The sequence below is a fragment of the Papaver somniferum genome, unplaced genomic scaffold (genome assembly GCF_003573695.1).
Source record: "Papaver somniferum cultivar HN1 unplaced genomic scaffold, ASM357369v1 unplaced-scaffold_96, whole genome shotgun sequence".
Lineage (NCBI taxonomy): Eukaryota > Viridiplantae > Streptophyta > Magnoliopsida > Ranunculales > Papaveraceae > Papaver > Papaver somniferum.
Genome location: NW_020652748.1, coordinates 78602 through 102257, shown reverse-complemented (window position 1 = coordinate 102257; position 23656 = coordinate 78602). Strand labels below are relative to the sequence as shown.

Here is a 23656-nt window from a genome sequence, read left to right as displayed (position 1 = left end):
GTTTGTGATTCCTTGACAAACCACACGTGTAGTCAGGAAGGCTTGTTCAGAGGTGATTGATTAATCTAGGCTTTTCTTCAGGAATATAAGTCTAAATTATCAATTGGTTCATGTTCACCTTGATTTCTATCAAAAGACGGAACAAAACCTAGGGTTTATCTGTGAGAGACAGATTTATCCTTTGATAGAATTTTCTGTGTGATACATGTTTGTTTATTGTCAAGTCTGCGATTTTGGGTTGCAGAAACTCTTAGTTATGGGTGAGATCAATTAAGGGACTCAAGTACGCAGTGTCCTGATGGGATCAGAGGCGTCGGAGTACAACTGTACCTTGTATCAGTGGGAGATTGATAGGGCTTCAACTATAGTCCAGTCCGAAGTTAGTTTGCAGTAGGCTAGTGTATGTAGCGGCTTAATACAGTGTGTATTCAATTTGGACTAGGTCCCGTGGTTTTTTTGCATTTGCGATTTACTCATTAACAAAACTTCTGGTGTCTGTGTTATTTCTTTTCAGCATTATATTTTATATAATATAAATAATATAGGTTGTGCATTAAAGATCATCAATTGGAAATCCAACCTTTGGTTGTTGATTGATATTGATTGATCCTTGGACATTGGTATTTGGTACCGTCCAAGTTATCTCTCTTTGGTAAAGACTCGCAGATTTCTATTTGCTTGAGTAAAGATCAAATCGAGAGTCTGACTGTCTAGTTGATTCTCTAGCAAAGTATTTCGGAGTTAGTCCATACAGATTGCTAAGCGAAATATTGGGTGGTGTTGTTAGACCCCCGCTTTTTCACCTGAGAGTATTCAATTCTGGACTAGGTCCCGGGGTTTTTCTGCATTTGCAGTTTCCTCGTTAACAAAATCTAGTTGTGTGATTTACTTTTATTTTCCGCGTTATAATTTTTTTATTATAATTAAAGTAAATTACACAAACGTTAATTCCTATTTACTTGATAAGCAATCCTATTGTGTTTGGTTAAGTCTGAACCTTTGTATCAAGTAAATATATTTCGTTGTTGTATTGTCTCGATCTCGTATCCATAGACGATCACACGAAATGTGAACCGATTAGTTGTATAGTCGCGGCTCAGTCTATAGATAATCACTTTCGGAGAAAGGACTTATAGGTAGGAAAAGTTTCAGCTTGAGGTATATTTGGGTACCCTCGCCTTTTCATGTTCAGTTCAGCATCATAATTGTTGAAGATTCGTATCCATAACAATGATAAAACGAAAGCTCTCAATCATTGTTATACAGTGTCATAGTATTATTGCAAAGCATCAAAGTTCAATTGTATCACAACTTCGACAACAATACTATGGTGATATGTGTCACTCCCTCTTAGTCAATACTTTCATCTCAACATGAAAACCACTCCCCCTTACATAATAATCCAAAAACCATATGTATTTGTAGTGTGAACTACATATTAATTCTCCCCTTTTTTTGTCAATTAAATTGGCAAAGGTACGAAAACTAGTGCGATCCTAATGAAATTTCCACGGAGATCCTTCAAGACAAAAGAAAAGCACATATCAACTTGTTTAGATGAAATCATAAAGCCTAAATAAATGCATTCATCAAGGAGTTTATAAATATACAGGATGACTCATATAATATTCCACAGCCGCACGCCCTACAAAGATATGGAAATTAAGCGCAAGTTCAAAAAGAATTCTCCCCCATAAAATGTCATTCCCGAGAGAACAAAAAGAGCGACCTTACTTTCACAAGAAAAGAAAGATTTATTTGGACACCAAAAATCACAAAAGGAAATGATTTTGTATCAAAAAATCTCAATTAAACTAATCACAAGAGAACCCGTGATTAATTTAATCGGAATACTCAACCAAATCAACCACAATGAATTCATGCTTAATCTAGTTGAAAATTCTCACATAAAAAGGCTTACGGAGCCGCACAATATACAGTAGAACCTCTCTATATTAATACTCTTGGGCATCTACAAAAATATTAATATAGAGAGGTACCCATAGAAAATGCAAAAATTTAAGTTCAATGTATGATGTATATATATTTTTATAGTTCCATATACATCTGAATGTATATATCTTAAAATTTGTAGTTCCAAGAAGCTTTAAACATACTCGACAAGTTGGAAATATTATGGCTTCAACAAGAAGGTGTCTATGTTGATGAAATATTACGCACCCACAAGTTAAAAGATGTTGTAGTAATCCAAAAAATTACTTCTTTTGTTTAGACATAAATTTAATATAACTATATATATATATATTTTAGTATAATGTTGATTATTATTATTTGGAGGTAAATTCTTTAAGGCGGAACTGAAAAAAAATCATTAATATTAAACTGGAGAGGTTATTACTACTTTTCACTAGCCCAAGTCGGGACCATAAATTTCTATTAATATGTAGAGGTTATTAATATATGGAGGTTCTACTGTATACATAAAAATATGGATCATGGAAGATAAATACTGTGGAATAAACAAAGATTCATTAGTTTTTCATCACTATTTGCATAACGACATATAATAGACGTAATATTTGTGTTGATGGTGGTGTTTAGTTCAGGGATAAAATTGTAAAACCCTGTATTTAATGCGTCGTTGTTTTGCAAAGAATCTGAGCCATTTAAGAGTGATGAGTGCGCAGCCTCATCACTTACACATGTATTGAGCGATTCAGTGTATTTACGTAAAATTTATCTAGAATGGTGCATGTAGCAACAATCCCAAATATTCTGTAAATTTCAACATCCGCATATATTATTCATTAATGTAAGGCTCATTGAGTATTTTCCCTATGCTATGTTCCCCAGATAAACCCTTAATATTGATATGACATGACAAATAGTGTTCACTCGCAGCTGAGTGGCATGAATTTCCTGTAATATGAAGATTGAGGTATGCTTAAAAATACTCAGTCGGAAAGCATGCTGCTCTCTGACAATAAAATTTAAAGAATTCTGTGTCAACACGCAAAAATCACTGAACTTAATCAATTTTGTGATAGTGTTAATCTAATTAATTTGCAAAAATTAGGTTTTTGTGACCTGCGCAATATCTCGGACCGTGCTGGTCGAGACTAAACCTAGGAAAGCCAGACAATTGATCCTCCATGGACTACTAGTACCAAAGTCTTACCAAAAATCAGAAAACAAGAAAAGAGGAGCCGCGGAAAATAGGAATAGCAACAAGAGGAGGCGTGGCCGCGCGGCCACGCTCTATGTTGGTCTTGTCGGCCATCCTTTTCATATCGACCAATCAGGTCGCTCTAAATGGGCCACACACACTTGGGAATGTGGCCACTGCCCATGCTTTCCGGACCTATATCCCATCGACCAATCAGGTCGCTCTAAATGCGCCACGCGCACTTGGGAATGTGGCCACGTCCCATGCTTTCCGGACCACTTTCCTATCGACTAATCAGGTCGTTCTAAATTGCGCCACACGCATTGGGAATGTGGCCACGCCCCATGCTTCCCGTCCCCCTTTCCTAACGACCAATCAGGTCGCTCTAAACCCGTCGTGCATTAAAAAGTCCAAACTGCGCCAAATGGCCGTCATGACAATTGACTAATCAACTTACCAAATCGCGTCAACATGCTAATTGGCAGGCCATGCTATCCCGCGGCAGCAACATGCCAACATGCCATAACAGCGCAACCGCGTGCTATCTCATTTTTCTTTAGTGTCCAATACCATAACAAACTACTTCTTAATATTACTCGTTGCTTTATTGATCTTCTTTGGTACCCATTTTTGAATAGCTTTTGGAGCAACGTATTTCTTTTTCTCCCCGATAAAATTATGAAATTTCTTGGGGGGAATACTAGAAGAAATGATATTATGAGACTCAGTTTTTCTCCAGTTTAACATAAGATCTTGTCATCTTAACAAAATCAGATATGGTTTTATCTCGTTTAAGAAATCTTCAATTCCTTTGCAAGTGACCTGGTTTTCCACAATAAACGCAATATTTAGTAGAATGTAAAAAGTTATGTTTGGTGTTACCTGAATGTGTATGTGCTTGCTTTGGATCTTGCCAGAATTTCCTATTTCATCATTCGCAGTTGGTAGAGATACTTTAGTTTTTTCAACCGTGGAAGGTTTTGGTTTAGAAGAATCTTTAGCTCTGACAAATTTTACCTCTTTGAAAATACCAGGAGCGTCTATTCCTTCATATCCCAATCCTCGTGTATCACGATGAATTCTACATGCTTCCAATATCGAGGTTAATTTTCCTGAGCTGTTATTTCTAGAAAAACTCTCTTTTAAGCTTGAGTTTTCTTCTTCCAACCTTTTGACCTTTTCGAGCGCAATAACTAGATCATTCTTGGATGATTCATATTGAACTTTGAGATTTTCTCGTTCTGAATCAAATAACAAGTTCATCTCAATGTTCTCTATGTTATCTAGCTTTGATTGAAGAGTAATTTTCCGATCTCGACTTCTGGCAATTTCTTCTTTAAGCATTCATATTTCATTGAGATAATCTCTTGCACCAATAGAATCAAGTTGGTCTTGCAAGTATTTATTCTGACTACGAAGTCTGTCATATTTAACTTTCTGACTGAAGATGGTGCTTTCAGCCTCCGAGAGTTTCTGATGACATTCTTTTAGAAGGTTATTAGAAACTTGATCTACATGGAACACTTCTTCGTCAGAATCAGAATCAGTATTTGAAAGAATTTTTCCAGAAGCTAATGCAACCTATCTTGTGTACTCTTGGTGATCACAATATTTGGGTTCATCATCAAGAGTAGGCAAAGATGCTGCATATGACGATTGTCTACATCTCCAGCTAGGACATACTGAAGAAAGGTTCCTGAAAGCACGGAAGTTATAGCACTGTACATCATCAGTAGGAGATGTTGTAACTTTTGAAAAACTCTTTTTCCTGTATCTCAAGATTTTTATAAATTTTCGTTGAGTAACATCCTTAGTATCTGGCGAACCAGATTTATCCTTGGAGGGTTCAAAATTGTATGCAACTTTAAGAGAAATTACCTCTTTTCTAGATGCAGTTTCATTATCAAAGATCTTTAACTTTCCAACAAGTGTGTTTCTGGAGAGTGTAGAAAGATCGTTTGCTTCTTCAATGACATGTTTCTTAGATTTGTATCTTGATGGTAGAGACCTGAGAATTTTGCACACAATAACTTTCTCTGGAATAGTTCTTCCTAATGAATATGAGGAGTTAACTATTTGAGAAAGGCTTTCGTTAAACTCATCAAAGGTTTTATCATCAGACATGCGAAGGTTTTCCCAGTCAGAAGCTATATTTTGAAGCCTTTCTTCTTTCTTTGCGGCATTCCCTTCGAATACGGTTTCTAATATATCCCAACCACCTTTAGACTTATTACACTTTGTAATCACCAATATCTTTTGCAACAGTTACACCGCCTACTGTAACTAATGGAGAATTATCGCCATTAACAATACGAACCCATGATTGAAAATCTCGCTCTTGAATAAAAGAATGCACAATAATTTTCCACTATAAATAGTTCGTGCCATCGAAGACTGGCGGTACGTAAATATTAGCACTTCTTTCCATAGAATCATATTGATACAAACATAGACTTATGAGGTCTTAGCGTGTTTGCCTGCTCTGTATCGACTAACTCCAACATACTTTCAAGAGAATCAACTAGAAAGCCAGACTCAATCTTAAGAAAAGTATATCAAAGATTTATATCTCAATTTCTTAATTCAATCCGCAATCAAACAAATAGGAATTTGCGAGCCCAATTGAATATAAGTAATAACTTGGACGGTATCAAAAACCAATATCCAAGTGTCAACCAATTTAATCAACAACCCAAAGGTCGGATTCACAATTGATCGAACTTACCCACAACCTGTGATATTTCAATTATATAAACAAATATAATGCGAAAAAGAAATAACATATACACCAGAAATTTGGTTAACGGGGAAACCGGAAATGTAGAAAAACCCCGCAACCTAGTCCAGAATAAACACACACTAATTAAAATTGTTACACCAATTTCCTACTACCTATTCGGACTAGATGTAATACCTACTTTCGTTGTATTCAAGCACTTGTAAAACTCCAAGCAGAGCACCGGTTTTCTTTAGCAATTATTCTCGTATAACTTCTAGCAGAACACAAATTCTCTTTAGAAGTTATTCCCAAAAATCTTCTGGCAGAACAAATTTCTCTTCAAAAGATGCAACAACACGGTTGATTACTTCTTGATATTTTGTTTTCACAAAACACCGAATCGATTTCCCTTTAGATGTAAATAAAGATTTTGTAAATCTTTTGTTTGTTTTGAACAACTACCAAATAAAAAGTAGTGAAATCAAAACAAACTTGTAGATTAGGGTTTTAACTTACAATCAGTATGCGTACTCACAAGAAGTCCGTGAACCTGATTTTCGTAAGTGAGTTTAGGTGATTCCAAAGATTAATTTCCAAGTTAAGAAAACCTAATAATTCTACAACAAGAACAACTAGATAAATCTAGAGATATCTTGTTTAAAACTTCTTAAGGTTTTTTACGAGATACCTTAATCGAAGTTTTCAATCTAGATTCTGATTTCTACTAACAAGTGTTGGTATACGATCAGAAACTGAAATCTATCAAAACCTAGGGTTTATGGTCAACAACTCTTGAATGGTTTTATATCAGAAAAGAAAATCTTAGAGTAGACAAGAGGTGAAAAACCTAGATTATAAGTTGTATAATCAATCGCGAAGATTAAATTCAACTCGGATTTGTGATCCCCAATACAAAGACTTTTATCTCACTATTTTTCACGAAGAACAAAAGACATGGAAAACAACCTAATGAAGCTTACACCAAATTTTCCAAAAGGGATAAAAACGTGTAGCACTCACGAACCCTTTATTTATAATGAACAATAGCTTGGAAGCTAAGCAAAGTTATTTTCCTTTTTCAAGACTCTCCTAATTTTGGGAGTCTTTCCTAAGTTACAAACTCTTGCCAAAATGATTAATTAAATAATCAATTAGAAAATATTGTATTTATGTGAATAAATCACATTTTAACTTAGGCAGGAATTAAAAGTTATCACAAACACTTTAATATGGTAATCAAATATGTTTGGATTAATAGCCATATTTCCTAGATAAGGAAACATCACCAATTTGACTAAAAGAAACTTCTAGTCACGTAATTGGGACCAAGTCCGTGAACCGTTACAAACAGTCCATGGATTGTTTCCTACTAACGAACTGTAACACTTACATCAACACTTATAACTGTTACTTTAATAAATCACTGATCACTTTATCTTTATAACTCGGAATTGAGTGATTCTTGGCTCCTTGAATTCGTAAGCTCATTCACTATAACATGAGAACCTTTCCAGGGATAAAGGTTATTGTCACAAAAGTAGTGGCTCAAATAACCTCGAGTATATATATATATATGTACATTTACCGTCATAGTAATTGTTCCATAGAGTGAGCATTTGTTTCGATAGGTTAGAAAGATAGAATGGAACAAGAATCCATATGAAATCAATTAACACATACCTTTTTTGATGTCTTCGTGTAGTCTTCAAACTTCATCCATCAAGGGTAGCTTTGATTCTCCTTCTTAGAATTAATTTAGTCCGAAACTATCAATAGTATACTAAATAAAGAATGGATTTTGGAAACTAAAATTGAAAACTAACTTGACTTACCAACGCTAGTGGGTTCAACCGAGCAATTATCTAACAACTAGTTGCGACTAGAGTCGATTCTCCTTTAACCTTAGGTTTTCCCAAGACCCTATAGGTTAACGACCTGAAAACTTCATTGGGATTGTGAAGCCAGACCCAACTATTTTCTCTGTAGTTGCGTGTTCTGATCTTGTTGTTTTCCATCTTGATTAAGTATTATCTCCTCTAAGATTTTCTCGAGATTTAATCTCCTATAGGCAAGATATAAAGTAGTCACAAATATCTTTGTCTCATCGTTTGTGATTCCATAATATCTTGTTTCGCTGCCATATGATTAAGATTATTGTGAGGTGATTGATATTTCTAGGATGTTTTTCGGTAATATAAGTCCGGTATATCAATTGGTTCCTGTTAACCTTGATTTATCAAAAGACGGAACAAGACTCATAGGTATATCTTTGGGAGACAAATTTATGTATTCAATAGATTTCCTGTGTGACACAGATTGGTTTATCAAGTATTCGACTTTGGGTCGTAGCAACTCTTAGTTGTGGGTGAGATCAGCTAAGGGAATCAAGTGCCTAGAGTCCTACTGGGATTTAGAGATGTAAGGAGCGCAATTGTACCTTGATCAGTGTGAGATTGGTTAGGGTTCAACTACATTTCAGTCCAAAGTTAACTTGGAGTAGTCTAGTGTCTGTAGCGGCTTGATACAGTGTGGTGTTCAAATCTTGACTAGGTCCCGGGGTTTTTCTGCATTTGCGATTTCCTCGTTAATAAAACTTCTGGTATCTGTGTTATTTATTTTCCATATTATATTTGTTTATATAATTTAAATATCACAGGTTGTGTGTAATTCAGTCAATTGTGAATCCAACCTTTGGTTGTTTATTGAATTGATTGACATTTGGATATTGGTTTTTGATACCGTCCAAGTTATTTCTTATATTCAATCGGGTTGATTGCAGATTGAATTGAGAAATAGAGATATAACTATTTGATATACTTTTCTTAAGATTGAGTGTGACCGTCTAGTTTATTCTCTTGAAAGTATATTAGAGTTTGTCTATACAGATTGCTAAGCGAAATATTGGGTGTGGTTGTTAGACCTCCGCTTTTTCAATTGGTATCAGAGCAGGCAAACACGTTGAAGACCTTATAAGTTTGTGTTTGTGGCAATATGATTTGTATGGATAATTGGGTATCTCAAACTCGCACGCATATAAATGAGTTCTAAAAGTTTTAATTATTCCAAATGTCTTTGGCTTACCTCCAAGGATAAATCCTTTGCAGATTCTTCCGATTCCCGAGGTAGGAATTTTTTGCTATCAGATTCTGATAACATTCCCTCTGATGAGACATTTATATCCATGTATAAAACTGAAGTGAATCTCACCAGAAATCAAAAAATTACAGCTGAGACTATTGTTTTTCAAGATGCTAAGATAAAATCTCTTGAAAAAAAACATGATCAGCTTATTTATGAACTTGAGAAGTCTCTTGGTCGATAACGGGAACTCTATAGCATCATTGAGTCATTCTCTAACAATATCGAAAAAATTATTCAAGAAACTATTCCACAACGTGAAAAGATTAGTTCTCTTGAGGATATTGTTAAAGAATATTCAATTAGAGAAAAATGTTTGATCGAGACTCATTAATCATACCCGGACAACCTTCGTGTTGGCATAGAGAAATTGGTTACTTCCCTTCTTCTAGCCCAAAAACAGTGAAAAATACTTGAAAGAGGAAAACTCTAATGAGAAAATCTTTTGTATCTATATAGTAATTCTTAGACATAATTACAATACATGAAGAAAATTTCTCCAAAAGAAGTTCCTGCTAGGAAGTGTTTACATAACCAATAATCTTCTAATAGGGCTATGAATTTAAAATGGGTTCTATCCGACGTTTCTCTTCCACGAACCTGTTCCTTATGTGGTAAAAAGAATCATTATGTTCAAAATTGTTTTGCTAGAAAGAAACCGATTTCCGATCTTCAAAATCTACTTCTTTTTACAGTCCACAGAGTAAATTATCTAGAGATTTCTAAAATTAATTTCATGCCTACAGAAAGAAAAAACTCTCATAAAAAGGATTTCAATGGTCTCTCTGATAGACGCATTTATGTGTCTAATATATCTCAATTGTATATATTTTTAGTACTATATATTGTATTTATTTGGTTATTTTATGTATTTTTAGGTGTTTTTGAAAAAATAAGCTCTTGCATTTGGCTTAAGAATGTGGCATTTGGACCTCCGTAGATAACGTACCAGAGGCACCCCAAAAATACCCAGGAGGAACCCCGAAAAAGTGCTGAAAATAACTCAGAAGAATTGCTAAAGGAACCCCTAAGTTTGATAAGGGGAACCACATTTCAGGCATGTACTAAAGGGACACCAGGACAAGATAGGGGGACACCCTTCTTCTTCACGTTTAAAGAAGTTTTGGTGGGAAAAATGGAGTTCACGGAGCAGATTTTGAGCTCGAATCTTTGGGCAGTATTAAAGAGATTCAACTAGAGATTTCGATTGGGATGGACTTCTCATGGCTAGAAAGGGTTAATACATGTGTTTGGATCGATCAAATTGGGATGGAATGGCCGGAAAAAGGAAACATAGAAAATAAGGAAACACGGTCACTGTCAAGTTTGTATTAGGAAATTCAGAGAGATTAAAGACCTAAAACTCTTTAAAAAGATACATATATATCTAAGGAAGAGTTAGATATAAGTGGGAATACTCAGAAACGTGTGACACGAATTAGGGAAGAGATTATTGCCGTGACTGCCAAGGAAGGAAAGAAGAGATTTTGAAGTGGTTTGGGAAAGATTTAATCACTTTGTGGTGTATAAATAGGTTTCTTAGGGTCCCTAGAAGAGGTACGAGGAGTTTGGGGTCGAGAGGAGAGCTCAGAAGGCGTGAATCAAGAGATTTTTGTACACTGTTGTTGCTGCTGCTGCCATTGAAGAGCACGAAGAACACGAAGAACACACTCCCACAGACATTCGTTCTTCAACAGTAACAAGGAAACACGCCGCTCAGTCTTAAAACAACAGAAACATAAGCACTTCTTTTCTATTGTTCTTCTTTGGACGCTTTTTGTGGGTCTCAGATTCACTGATTTTATTCTTTTCACTCTTTTAATCAATTTTTGGGCTATAAACATGTATTTTGAGCAAGTGATTAATATGAGGAGATAAACCCCTTAGCCGAGGTAACGGAGGAAGCCATTGTTCCATGAAAATTGGTATAATTCTATTTTAATTATTTATTGCAATTATTTTACATGATTATTTGCATAGAACTTAAAAGAATAATTGATTTTTATTGAGTTGTTGTGAATTATTTTGATGCAGCATGCTTGGTTTTAAAACTTTTGATGTTTCATGCTTGGTGATTACAACTATTACTTCAAAAATCTATTAAAGGCAAAATATTAGAATCACTTTAAAAGAAAAAAATTGCATGAATATTGATTAGAATTTATCACTTAATTGGTTAATGGTGGAATCCAGAGTCTCTGTATTTTCAACAATGTTTGAAACAACTTTATTTAATTTTAGAAAATCCTTCACAAGTTCGAGAGAACGACATCTTAATTACCACCTTAAAATTACCTCAATTTTTGGCGCCGCTGCCGGGGATTTGAGTTTAGGGTTTTATTTTTACTTTTTTTTTTTAGTTTTTTTTTGTTCTTTTTACTGGTTTGGTATTTTTTGATTCTTTTCAGATTTGGAGCGGAGCTAAAAGGAAAGAAAAGAAGAATCCAAAGGAGTGAAGAAGAAGATTTATTTTATATATAGTATTTTTTTTAGATTTTATTAGTTTTTATTCTTTAGAAATTGTATTAGGGTTTCTTTATTATTTTGTAATTTTTCTTTTCTTTTGGATTTTTGGACTTGGACATTATTTTTATACCCTACGGAAGGGTATCTTTAAATATTAAACTGTTTGCAGAGAAGAAGGACAATTACGATATTGTCTTTGCACCTTGGGTTCGTACACTGACACAGGAGTCAGTGGCCCAAGTAAACTACAACGGTTCATCGCCCGTCTGGTACGGGAGGTAAGAATCTGAACACTCGCGAATCCACTGTCAGCGAGTTATTGTATTCCTTAAGGTGCATATCTGTTGAGGACTGAATATGGAAATTTATTTTCCTAGTAAAGGGCAAGGACTGTCCATACAAGATAAGAGTTCGGATTTCATCATAGTTCTCTTCTTGCCTGCTTTAGGAAAACGATACCAAACACGAACCCAATCCTAAAATTTGAATAGAAGAAGACCGATAGGGTAACGAGCTTGGTAGGAAAATCGTTCGAGAAACATTGGTTGCTCTTTAAGCATACTTTAAATTTCATGATGGTCATTGTAAGTTGAAGCGTGCCGCCTTGTAATGCCGGTGATGCCTTGGGTATCAAAGATCCATTGAGATTCCCTCGCTCCTGTTTCACTTACATTAACTCAGATTGATTCCAGAGAGGTAATGAATCACCTTTCGAAAGATAGAAGCTGGTCTAGAAACAATATAAGTGGAGCCATCATGCTTTTTGTTTGCTAGAAATCAATAGGTTTGATCTGGTTGAGTCAGACTTGCTTTGTGATTGCTTAGAACTCCCTTCCATATTCTTTTGTATGACAGAACGTGAAAGAGACGCTTTAGGTTGATTCATTAGGGATGAACCTAGTAGTTCTAAGAATCTCGATTACCTCAACTTAGAAAGTCCTGTTTTTGAAAGGTCCGGTTTTGAACGCACGAAGTTTACTGAGGAAAAATCCCTAATACTCCAATAGCGCCAGAAATGACAACTTTGAAAGCGTTGTTGAATCTGACTAGGACTACTCGTCCTTCGAGTATTAAGTTAGCTGACACAGAGGCAACTTATGAACTAAAACCTGGGACCATACAGATGCTCCCAATCTTTTTAGGAAAAGAAAATGAGAACCCCTATTTTCATATTAGGGAATTTCAGGAAATTTGTAGTACTATACGAATTAGAAACCTAGATGATGATGCTTTGAAACTTAGGTTATTCCCCTTTTCCTTAAGAGATAAAGCCAAATCTTGGCTATACAGTTTGACTCCTGAGTCAATTGAAACCTATGACCAACTTACATCTGCCTTTATACAGAAGTTTTTCCCTAGGCATAAAATATCGTCTATTAGGACGCATATTTGTAGGTTTTCTCAACAAGAGGGAGAATATTTGTATATGTATTTGGAAAGGTTCAATGATTTGTTATCCCAGTGTCCACATCATGGTTTAGAAAAGGTTAGGCTAGTTCAGATCCTTATGAGGGTTTAGATTATTCGATAACAACCATGGTTGAGTCCTTATGCACTGGTGGGTTTGAAAACCAAACTGTTGATGCGGCGATGGAATTCTTGAATGACATCGCCGATAAAACCCAACAGTGGGAAAATAGTATGGAGCCCAAGAAAACAATTCTTCTAAATAGAGGAAATGTCAATAGGGTAGAAGGAGGCTATGAATCAGATGCCAAAATTGTTGCTATAGCAAAAAGGTTAGAAGCTTTAGAATTGGGTCACACTAGTGGTAGAGTGGAGCCTTTTTGGTAAGGCCAGAATACTGAAGAGCAATCCAATGCTCTTTATAATAACACTAGGTTCGAGAACCGTCAGAAATTTGACCCATATTCAGAAACCTATAATCCTGGTTGGAGAAACCATCCAAACCTCTCATGGTCTAAGGAACAGAATCAAGGTCAGGTTAGTAACTCGAATACTCCCCCAAGTTTCAGTTATACTAAGAATCCTTCCAGACTAGACCAGAATCAGTCTAATAAGAAAATTTCAAATCTAGAAGAAAGTCTAATCTCGTTCATTCGAAACACCGATAAGATTCACCAATCACTTTCGCATAGCATAGAAGAAAGTAAAAATATTATCCAGGCTAATTCTCAGGCTATCTCCGAGTTGAAAACCCAGGTTAGTTTGATAACTGAGTCTTTGAGAGAAAAAGGTAAGTTCCGCAGTCAGACACAACCAAACCCTAGAGGAGTTCATGAAATAGGTATGAAACCATCACATCAGCTCAATGCTATTAGAACCCTTAGAAGTGGTAGAGTTGTAGACAACAAGGTAACCATGCCCGATAGTGAGCATACTGTAGATCACTCCTCAGGGCCATCCATAGCTGAGGAGAATGATAAAGTTACTGATGATGCCGATTCGGTTCCTGAGAGGCCCTATTTTATGCCTAGAGCCCCATTTCCACAGCTATTAGTACCAACCAAAAGTGAATCCAACTTCAATGACATAATGAAGGTTTTTAAGAAAGTTACCATAAACCTTCCATTACTTGAAGCAATTAGGCAACTACCGGCTTATGCAAAGTTCCTCAAGGATATGTGTACGCGAAAGCGAAATCTTAGTGTCCCTAAAAAATCCTTTTTAGCTAGTCATGTAAGTTCGATCATTCAGAACACCACAACTCCTAAGTATAAAGACCCAGGTGCCCCTACCATTGCTTGCACAATAGGAAAACACCGGGTAGAAAGAGCTTTACTTGACTTAGGAGCCAATGTGAATTTACTGCCATACCATGTGTACTTAAAGCTAGGACTTGGTGAACTGAAACCTACCAAGATAACACTCCAGTTAGCTGATAGGTCTGTCAAAATTCCTCGTGGTGTGATATAGGATGTTCTTATTGAGGTCGACAAGTTTATTTATCCAGTGGATTTCGTGGTCCTAGATACCCAACCTATCCCTGACCCATAGAACCAGATACCTGTAATTTTAGGTCCCCCATTTTTAGATACGTCTAATGCGATAATAAATTGTCGAAATGGTATCATGAATCTATCTTTTGGTAATATGACTATTGAGCTGAATATTTTTAATGTCAATAAGCTAGATGACACATGTGTTGAAGAGGTGAACATGATAGGAACCTTAGAGGATGTGAAACATATAATTCCTACTGTTTGTATACCTCAAATGCATTTAGAGGATAAACCACCTGATTATAACTTAAAGAAAACATTTGACCTTTTTCAGGAACCTAATGGTTTAGAAATTAGGAATATTGTGACTAGTATATCCAGAGACACCCAAAATTCTAAGTTTGGGGGTAGTGATCATCAAGTATCCTCATCAGAAGTCTCTAACTTGGGACTCGAGCCTAGTACATCTAAGGTTTTACTTGAGTCTATTCAGACTCCACAACCCGATCCTCCTGATACTATCCAAGAGGAAAATATGAACTTAGAAACTCATAGTTCGGAAGAATCTGTTTATCAGGACACTCATATGAAACCCAAGTGGTCTCCCCAGATAAATCCAGTTGTCTTAAGAGAAACATTAGATCAGGTTGTGCTATGTATGCTCATTTTTCTGATCCTGAGTATTTGTCTCATATTAGTGGCAGTTTTATTTGGTTTTGTCGACCCGCAGTTGTTTCGACTATTGATATATGATTTGAAAGGTAACTAGCCATTTTGTGGTACTTATGTCCGGCCGAAGACTTTAAACTTAGCAACATTCTCATGCAACCAGGTAACATCTTTCCTTAACTCTTCTGCTTCAAATGGTAACAAATTCTCCTTGTTCATGCTTTTAATTTTATCTTTAGAACATTGAGGACAATGTTAGATTTAAGTTTGGGGGTATGGGAGAAAAATTTTAGTTCATTATAAATAAACTCCAGAGCCTAGAAATTTATGCCTATTAAGGATGGCACTAACCAATCTAAGTGGATGGAAGCATTTTGGTTTTAGGAGTTGAGGGACCAATCTGACTAGATGGAAACATCTAAAGAGTCTATTCATAAAAGCACAGAGCTCAGGTGTTATAAATAACATGATAGTTTCACCATATCTCGTTGAGTCCTTTTCACTTCTTTTTTTATTTTTTTTACATTTTAAACTATGTTTTTCTAAGTGATTAGGTGGGGCTCACGATTCAAGTTGTTACCACTGCTAGGGTGAAATAGAGTGATTGACTTACTTTTTATAGAAAAAAACACCAGACCAATAGACCAATCGGAATAAATATTAACACTTGGATAGCAATATGTGTGTGCTCTCCCTGTCTCTGTCGCCTAAACAAGCGTGGAATGCAGGACCCGTGGGAACTATCATGTAATTTGCTGACGAGAAGCATGCGCTTGGATCCAAAAGATCTATTCATGTCGTTAAAAAAATCGAAAAAATTAAAATGTTTATTATTGTTCTATATAGTCAACCACTAGTTCCCTTGTATCTGCCAGTTTGTTGATCTAGATTTAGGTTATCGACCACTGGTTCCCTTGTATATGCCAGTTGTGTTGATATTAGTCAAACCAGTATCTCAGTCCATTAGGATAGGTCCATTTTTGCAGTGGCCTTCAGACAGATATGAGAAACACCGTTCACCTAGTTAACATGAAAACCATCTATGTTTTTTTTATATCCATCTCTTAATCTATCCATGTGATTTGTTGACTCCGAATATGATGTCCATAGTGCAACTCTCTTAGTAGAGCTCTGTGTATTTATTAATTTTAGTATGCTTGAGTGCAAACTCGTGTACATCAATTGGAATTTTTCATCAGGGTACTTCCTCCCGTAATCAATAAGTATGCCAACCAAGGAGGTTCTTTTGTGACACTCCAAGGTTCTGCGTAAACAATTAGGGTATAGAGTAAAGATTTTGTGGGTATATTTCTGGTAAGCCCTCCCGAGACTATAACTCGTCCACTAGGGCCACCTAGGGGTTTAAAGGCTTATTGCATACGCTAAATGCAATCGATGATGCCTGCGACAATGAGTTAGGATTTTATTTTGTAGTTTTGATTTGCTCGGGACTAGCAAATAATAAGTTTGGGGGTATTTGATAGACGCATTTATGTGTCTAATATATCTCAATTGTATATATTGTTAGTACTCTATTTTGTATTTATTTGGTTATTTTATGTATTTGTAGGTGTTTTTGGAAAAATAAGCTCTTGCGGCGAATTTGGCTTAAGAATGTGGCATTTGGACCTCCGTAGATAACGTACCAGAGGCACCCCCAGAAATACCCCGGAGGAACCCCGAAAAAGTGCTGAAAACAACTCAGAAGAATTGCTAAAGGCACCCCTAAGTTTGATAAGGGGCACCACATTTCAGGCATGTACTAAAGGGACACCAGGACAGGATAGGAGGACACCCTTCTTCTTCACGTTTAAAGAAGTTTTGGCGGGAAAAATGGAGTTCGCGGAGCAAATTTTGAACTAGAATCTTTGGGCAGTTTAAAAGAGATTCAACTAGAGATTTCGATTGGGATGGACTTCTCATGGCTAGAAAGGGTTAATACATGTGTTTGGATCGATCAAATTGGGCTGGAATGGCCGGGAAAAGGAAACAGAGCAAATAAGGAAACATGGTCCTTGTCAAGCTTGTATTAGGAAATTCAGAGAGACTAAATACCTAAAACTTTTTCCAAAGATACATATATATCTAAGGAAGAGTTTGATATAATTGGGAATACTCAGAAACGCGTGAAACGAATTATGGAAGAGATTATTGCCGTGACTACCAAGGAAGGAAAGAAAAGATTTCGAAGCGGTTTGGGAAAGATTTAATCATGTTGTGGTGTATAAATAGGTTTCTTAGGGTCCCTAGAAGAGGTACGAGTAGTTTGGGGTCGAGAGGAGAGCTCAGAAGGCGTGAATCAAGAGATTTTTGTACACTGTTGCTGCTGCTGCTGCCATTGAAGAGCACGAAGAACACACTCCCACAGATAGTCGTTCTTCAACAGTAACAAGGACAGACACCGCTCAGTCTTAAAACAACAGAAACAGAAGCACTTCTTTTCTATCGTTCTTCTCTGGACGCTTTCTGTGGGTCTCAGATTCACTGATTTTATTCTTTTCACTCTTTTAATCAAATTTTGGGCTATAAACATATATTTTGAGCAAGTGATTAATATGAGTGGCTAAACCCCTTAGCCGAGGTAACGGAGGAAGCCAGTGTTCCATGAAAATTGGTATAATTCTATTTTAATTATTTATTGCAATTATTTTACATGATTATTTGGATAGAAATTAAAATACTAATTGATTTTTATTGAGTTGTTGTGAATTATTTGATGGAGCATGCCTGGTTTTAAAACTTTTGATGTTTCATGCTTGGTGATTACAACTATTACTTCAAAAATCTATTAGAGGCAAAATATTAGAATCACTTTAAAAGAAAAAAATTGCATGAATATTGATTAGAATTTATCACTTAATTGGTTAATGGTGGAATCCAGAGTCTCGGTATTTTCTACTATCTTTGAAACAACTTTATTTAATTTTCGAAAATCCTTCACAAGTTCGAGAGAACGACATCTTACTTACCACTTTAAAATTACATCACTCTCATATCGAGATCTCTACAGAGATCGCGTTTCTCCTCATGGTACAAATTCTTACACCACAAAAACTCACATTCCCAGTGTATGAGAATAAGTCTGGTATATCTAAGTCTAAAAAGTGTATACCTCTATCTTCTAATTCTCTGGAAACGATTTCTAGAAAGTGTAGACCTCTCTCCTCAAGCTAATGGAGTTGCTGAAAGAAAGAATATGAATATTCAGGAAATGGCCAGGGTAATGCTCCATAACAAAACTTACTATTAAGATTTTGGGGAGAAGCTATTTTACAACATGTTACTTGATCAACCATGTGTATTTACGGTCTAAAAACCTTAACACTCCTTATGAGTTGTGGTAAGGAAGGAAATCCAACCTACACTATCTCAGGGTGTTTTGAAGTAAGTGCTATATTCTGAAAGATCGAGAACAGAAAGGGAAATTCGACACCAAAAGTGATGAAGATATCTTTCTTGGATATGCTTCTGATAGTCGTGGTTTTCGAGTGTTTAATCTCTGAACATAAGTCATGATGGAATCTGCTAATGTTATCATCGACGACATTAGTAGCTTTATTCATGATAATCCTCCTGCTGAATTGCCTTTAACCGAGACAATTGAGAAAGTCAAAGAAATTCCAGAATCAGTTGAATTTATCCCAACGGTTACTGATCCTGACATTTCTAGTGACGAGGAGAAGAGAACTGATCAAGCCATTCCTGATGAACAAGAACCTGTCGCTCCAAGAAATCTCTGGGTTCAAAGGAATCATGATCCCAATAATATTATTGGAGGAAGAGATTCTACATCCAAAACAAGAGGACAACTTCTACATATGTGCAATTTTGGTTGTTATCTTTCACAAGTAAAACCAAGGAATATAGATGAATCTATGAATGACCCCTTTTGGTGAATGCAATGCATGAAGAGTTAAATCAGTTTCAAAGGCAAGATGTGTGGGAACTTGTACCTTGTCCCTCCAATATAAATATTGGTGGTACCAAATGGATATTCAAGAATAAGTCTAATGAATTTGGCATGATAGTCAGAAACAAAGATAGACTTGTCGCTCAAGGATATTAACAGATTGAAGGGATTGACTTTGACGAGACCTTTGCTCCTGTGGCACGCCTTGAGTCAATTCGTATTTTGTTAGATCATGCTTGTTTTCATAAGGTTAAGCTGTTTCAAATGGATATAAAATCCGCGTTCCTAAATGGAATCTTAAAGGAGGAAGTCTATGTCGCTCAACCTAAGGGGTTTAAAAATCCTGATTTCCCAGATCATGTGCTAAAACTCAAAAAGGCATTTTATGGGTTGAAACAAGCACCTAGAGGCTGGTCTGAAAACTTACCACTTCTCTCATTAGAAAAGGTTTTTCACGAGGCGGAGCTGATAAAACATTTTTTACCAAATGAAGTGGAAAAGATGTGGTTATTTCTCAATTCTATGCAGATGATATCATCTATCGATCAACATCTGAAATATTTGCAGAAGACTTCCAAGTCTCTCTTGCGAAGGAATTTGAAATCAGAAATGTTAGTGAATTAAAATTCTTCTTAGGATTACAAATTCAACAACATAAGGATGGATTTACTTATCTCAAGAAAAGTATGCTCGAGACCTTGTGACAAGGTTCGACATGGATAAGTCCTCTCCAAAATTGAAACCTATGCCCACTACTGGTAAACTACATAGAGATAAGAAAGGAGCAAAAGTGGATCAAAAGTTGTTTCGATCTATTATTGGTAGCCTTTTGTATCTTACATCTACTAGACCTGATATTTCTTTCAGTGTTGGTTGTTGTGCCAGGTTTCAGGCAAATCCAAAGGAATTTCATCTTGCAGCTGCAAAAAGGATCATTCGATATATTAATCACACTGTCGGGTATGGTACACTTTTGATACTAACACTGATTTATCTGCTTATTCAGATTCTGATTGGGCAGGATGTGTAGAAGACAGAAAAAGTACATCAAGTGGTTTTTACTATGTTGGACTAAATCTTGTAGCTTGGCATAGCAAGAAACAAAATTCTCAATCCCTGTCTACATGTGAGGCAGAATATATTGTTGCTGGATCATGTTGTACTCAACTCATATGGATGAAACAAATGCTGGATAATTGTGGATTTGATACTAGAATAATGAAGATCTTTTGTGATAACTCTAGTGCGATTCGAATCACTGATAATCGTGTTGAGCACTCAAGAACAAAGAACATTGACATAAGGTACCATTTTATTTGTGATCTTTATGAAAATGGTATCATAAGTATGGAATTTGTGCCTTACTAACAACAATTGGATTATATTCTTACCAAACCACTAGGAACTGCTACGTTTCAACGCTTGCGGTAGTCTATTGGTGTTGTTTTGGTTCATTAAAAAGTTTTTATAACTCTTGCCCCTATGCTTATATCTATCTTTTGTGCAATTGAGTTTGAAACTCCAGTAGGTTTACTCAAGTTCAGTTTCTATAGAGTTGTTTTTGTCTTGTTAGTGTCATTTTTGTTTCAAAATCCTTCTTTTCTTTTGAAATTAAGGTCGCTCGTTGTTGTTCTTTCGAGAATGACATCAAATAGGGGAGAGTTCTTTTGAACTTGTGCTTAATGGTCATATATTGAGGGGTGTGCGGATGTGTAATCTTAGAGGGGTTATCTTGTATCTTTAAACTCCTTGATGAATGCATTTAGCTTCGGCTTTATGATTGCATCTAAATTAGTTGGTATGTAATTTTTATTTTAGTCATGAAATATCTCTTACAGAAATTTCATTATGATCCCGTTCTTGTACCTTTGCCAATTTTATTGACAAAAAGGGGGATAATTAATATGCAGTTCAAATTATAAATACATATGGTTTTCGGATAATTGTGTAAGGGGGAGTGGTTTCCATGTGAGATGGAGTATTGGCTAAGGGGGAGTGATACATATCACTATAGTATTATTGTTGAAGTTGTGATACAATTGAACTTTGACACTACGTAATAATACTATGACACTGTATAACAATGATCGAGAATTATGTTTTCTCATTGTTATAGCTACGGATCTTCAACAACGGTGATGCTAAACTTACAACCTTTGGGATCATTGAAGTACTTGGAAATGACAAAGATTTCGAGGAATGATGAAAATTTGACATGTGGAATAGGAGCTACTTTTAGAGCATTGCTTGGTTGAACCCACCAAGTGTTGGTATGTCAAGTTTGGTTGTCATATTTTAGTGAATCAAATCTCATGTTAAGAGTCCCTTGATTATGTACTAGAGTTAAACTTCGTATAGGTTAGCTTGAAATCATTAGGATATGAGACATTACAAGTATTGCGAAGACTTGAAGATGTGAAGAAGCAATGAGCTACAACGAGAACAATCATCCTTCCACTTGAGGTTAGTGATATTTGACTTGAATTATTTCATTCCTTAACGTATCTTTCAAGTCGTGCATATTGAAAACATAACTGCGAAGTAATTTGAACTCTTAATAGACATGGTATTAAGGAATATAATACGAGGTTTATTTCTTAACCATTAAAATTTGTAGATAAGACATCGCCATAATCAATTGAATGCTATTGTGATTATGTATGGGTATAACTATAAGGTGAGGATTTCATCCTAGGGAACAATGTTTACATGTGTTCTAAGGAAGTAAGTTCATAAACTTGTTTAATATACCGAACAGGAAATTGCGAGGTGTTATTGGTTTTGTTATTCATTGCATATCTTATGAACAACCAATATGTGTGATAAAGTAGAACCGCTCACAATTTGTTGTGTTTTTGGTAGAACTATTCACAAAGGCATGGCTTTTTTATTGGTATAACTTTTAGTTGTAAAACCAATCTTAATTAATCACCTTGGTATGATCGGATTATGTCTTCCATGAGAAAGGGAACCAATCCTTGTAAGAGGTGAAGGGAACCGATCCTTGTAATGGGTGAAGGGAACCGATCCTTGCAAGGGGTGCAGTACATTAAGGGGAACCGATCCTTGTATGGGGTGCATCAAGGTTTACAACAGAAAGGGGAACCGATCATGTGAACATGTGCAACACATATAAGTTAGATCCATTTATATATGTGGGGAACCGATCCTAGTACCTAGTCAACCGAATATTTTGGGAAGCTAGTGTGAATATGCGTATTACTCACATGGAGGTAGAACCGAAACTTGTTTTGGTAGAACCGTAAACCCATGATTGTAATTGAATGTTGTTTAGCGTAATCACATAGTTCTTGAAATTCAGATGAACCAATTCTAAACATGTTTGGAAGTGTGGTAAATCGGTTTCAAGGTTGTAAGTATGAAAGAGAACTTACAAAGTAAAGATGTCAACAAACTTTGAACACGTACTGTGAATTTTTATTTCTATAATTGTTCAAAGATATTCCTTAACGACTAAGGGAAGAGAATCCCAGGATCGAAACATAAGTAAGTTAAGAATCTTTTAATTAAGGTTATTAATTTATCTTTGTGGGGAAATTATGGAATTAGTAATGTGCATTTACTAATTAGATTTTCCGAGAGATTTCGATTGTATTTTTGGACAGAGCATTTCCAGGAATTATGAAAACCGAATCTGTGCATTTATGAATATCTTGAGAATATTTTCGGTTTTGGAAATTCCTTGGTGTCCAAACTTCCTTGTCTATAAATACACGAAGTTTTCCTTTCTAGCAAACTAATCCTTCGTAACATTTCACTTCCTCTTTTGTCATTGTTACTGGTGTAGCCGCCTATTAGAGAGGAGAGTAATATAATTAGGTGAAATCTCTTACGACCGCCCATTTTAAAGTCTTCTTTGGGATTGAGAAGCTCTAGCACGACCCGTTGGTGGGAAGCTAGATAATTGCGGTTTATCTTTGTTTTCAATTGATTTGATTGACTAACGGCGGTTGAAATATGATTGCACCTAGTTTGTTTATTATTGAGAATCTTCTCTTCAGATATAAGATTCACGCAAACTAGTTCAGAGTTTCGACAGGGATCTTTAGACTGTTGTTAGTTCTAAAGACGATCTTGTGATAATCCATTATTAACAGACTCCGTTCTTTGCGTGATTGATCACAAGAGATTCAAGTGATTGTGTGCAGGTGTTATTGAAGATTTAAGAAGATTTGAAGACAAAGAAGATATTGAAGATCTGACTTGGGTTTTATAATCTTTGGTGTGCACAATACTTGTTAGGGAAAATAGGATCCGATTAATAATCAGTTTATCCTTGTGGTAGATTGGATTGATTAATTGAGTAGATCGGCATCAACACGATTCTTCGGATTAAAGGTGTTTTTGGCTTAATATTAACCGATTACCTTTGGGTGATTGAACATAAGATAGATCTAGACCCGACGAAGGAGTTTATGTTGAGAAAATCGGAAGAGCCTTTTTCTAACTCATATCACTTGGTTGAGTAGAGTTGATACCAAACATATTTCTTGTTACTTTACTGTTTGGAATACGAACCAAAGGGATTATTCCAAGTACGTGACTTATTCATAGGTCGGAGGCGTGGGAATACAGACGGAACTAAGTGAACTATATGGTTAGTTACTTGGTCTCAACTATACGAAGTTAGGTGTAATTTTGTGTACCGGCTTAATCCTGAGAGTATTCAATTTTGTACTAGGTCCCGGGGGTTTTTCTACATT

General features: G+C 35.8%; 1 pseudogene; it reads right to left on the bottom strand.

The window, feature by feature from the left end:
* Window positions 1-12829: 12829 nt before the first annotated feature.
* Window positions 12830-12929, bottom strand: LOC113346169 (annotated as a pseudogene).
* Window positions 12930-23656: the final 10727 nt, after the last annotated feature.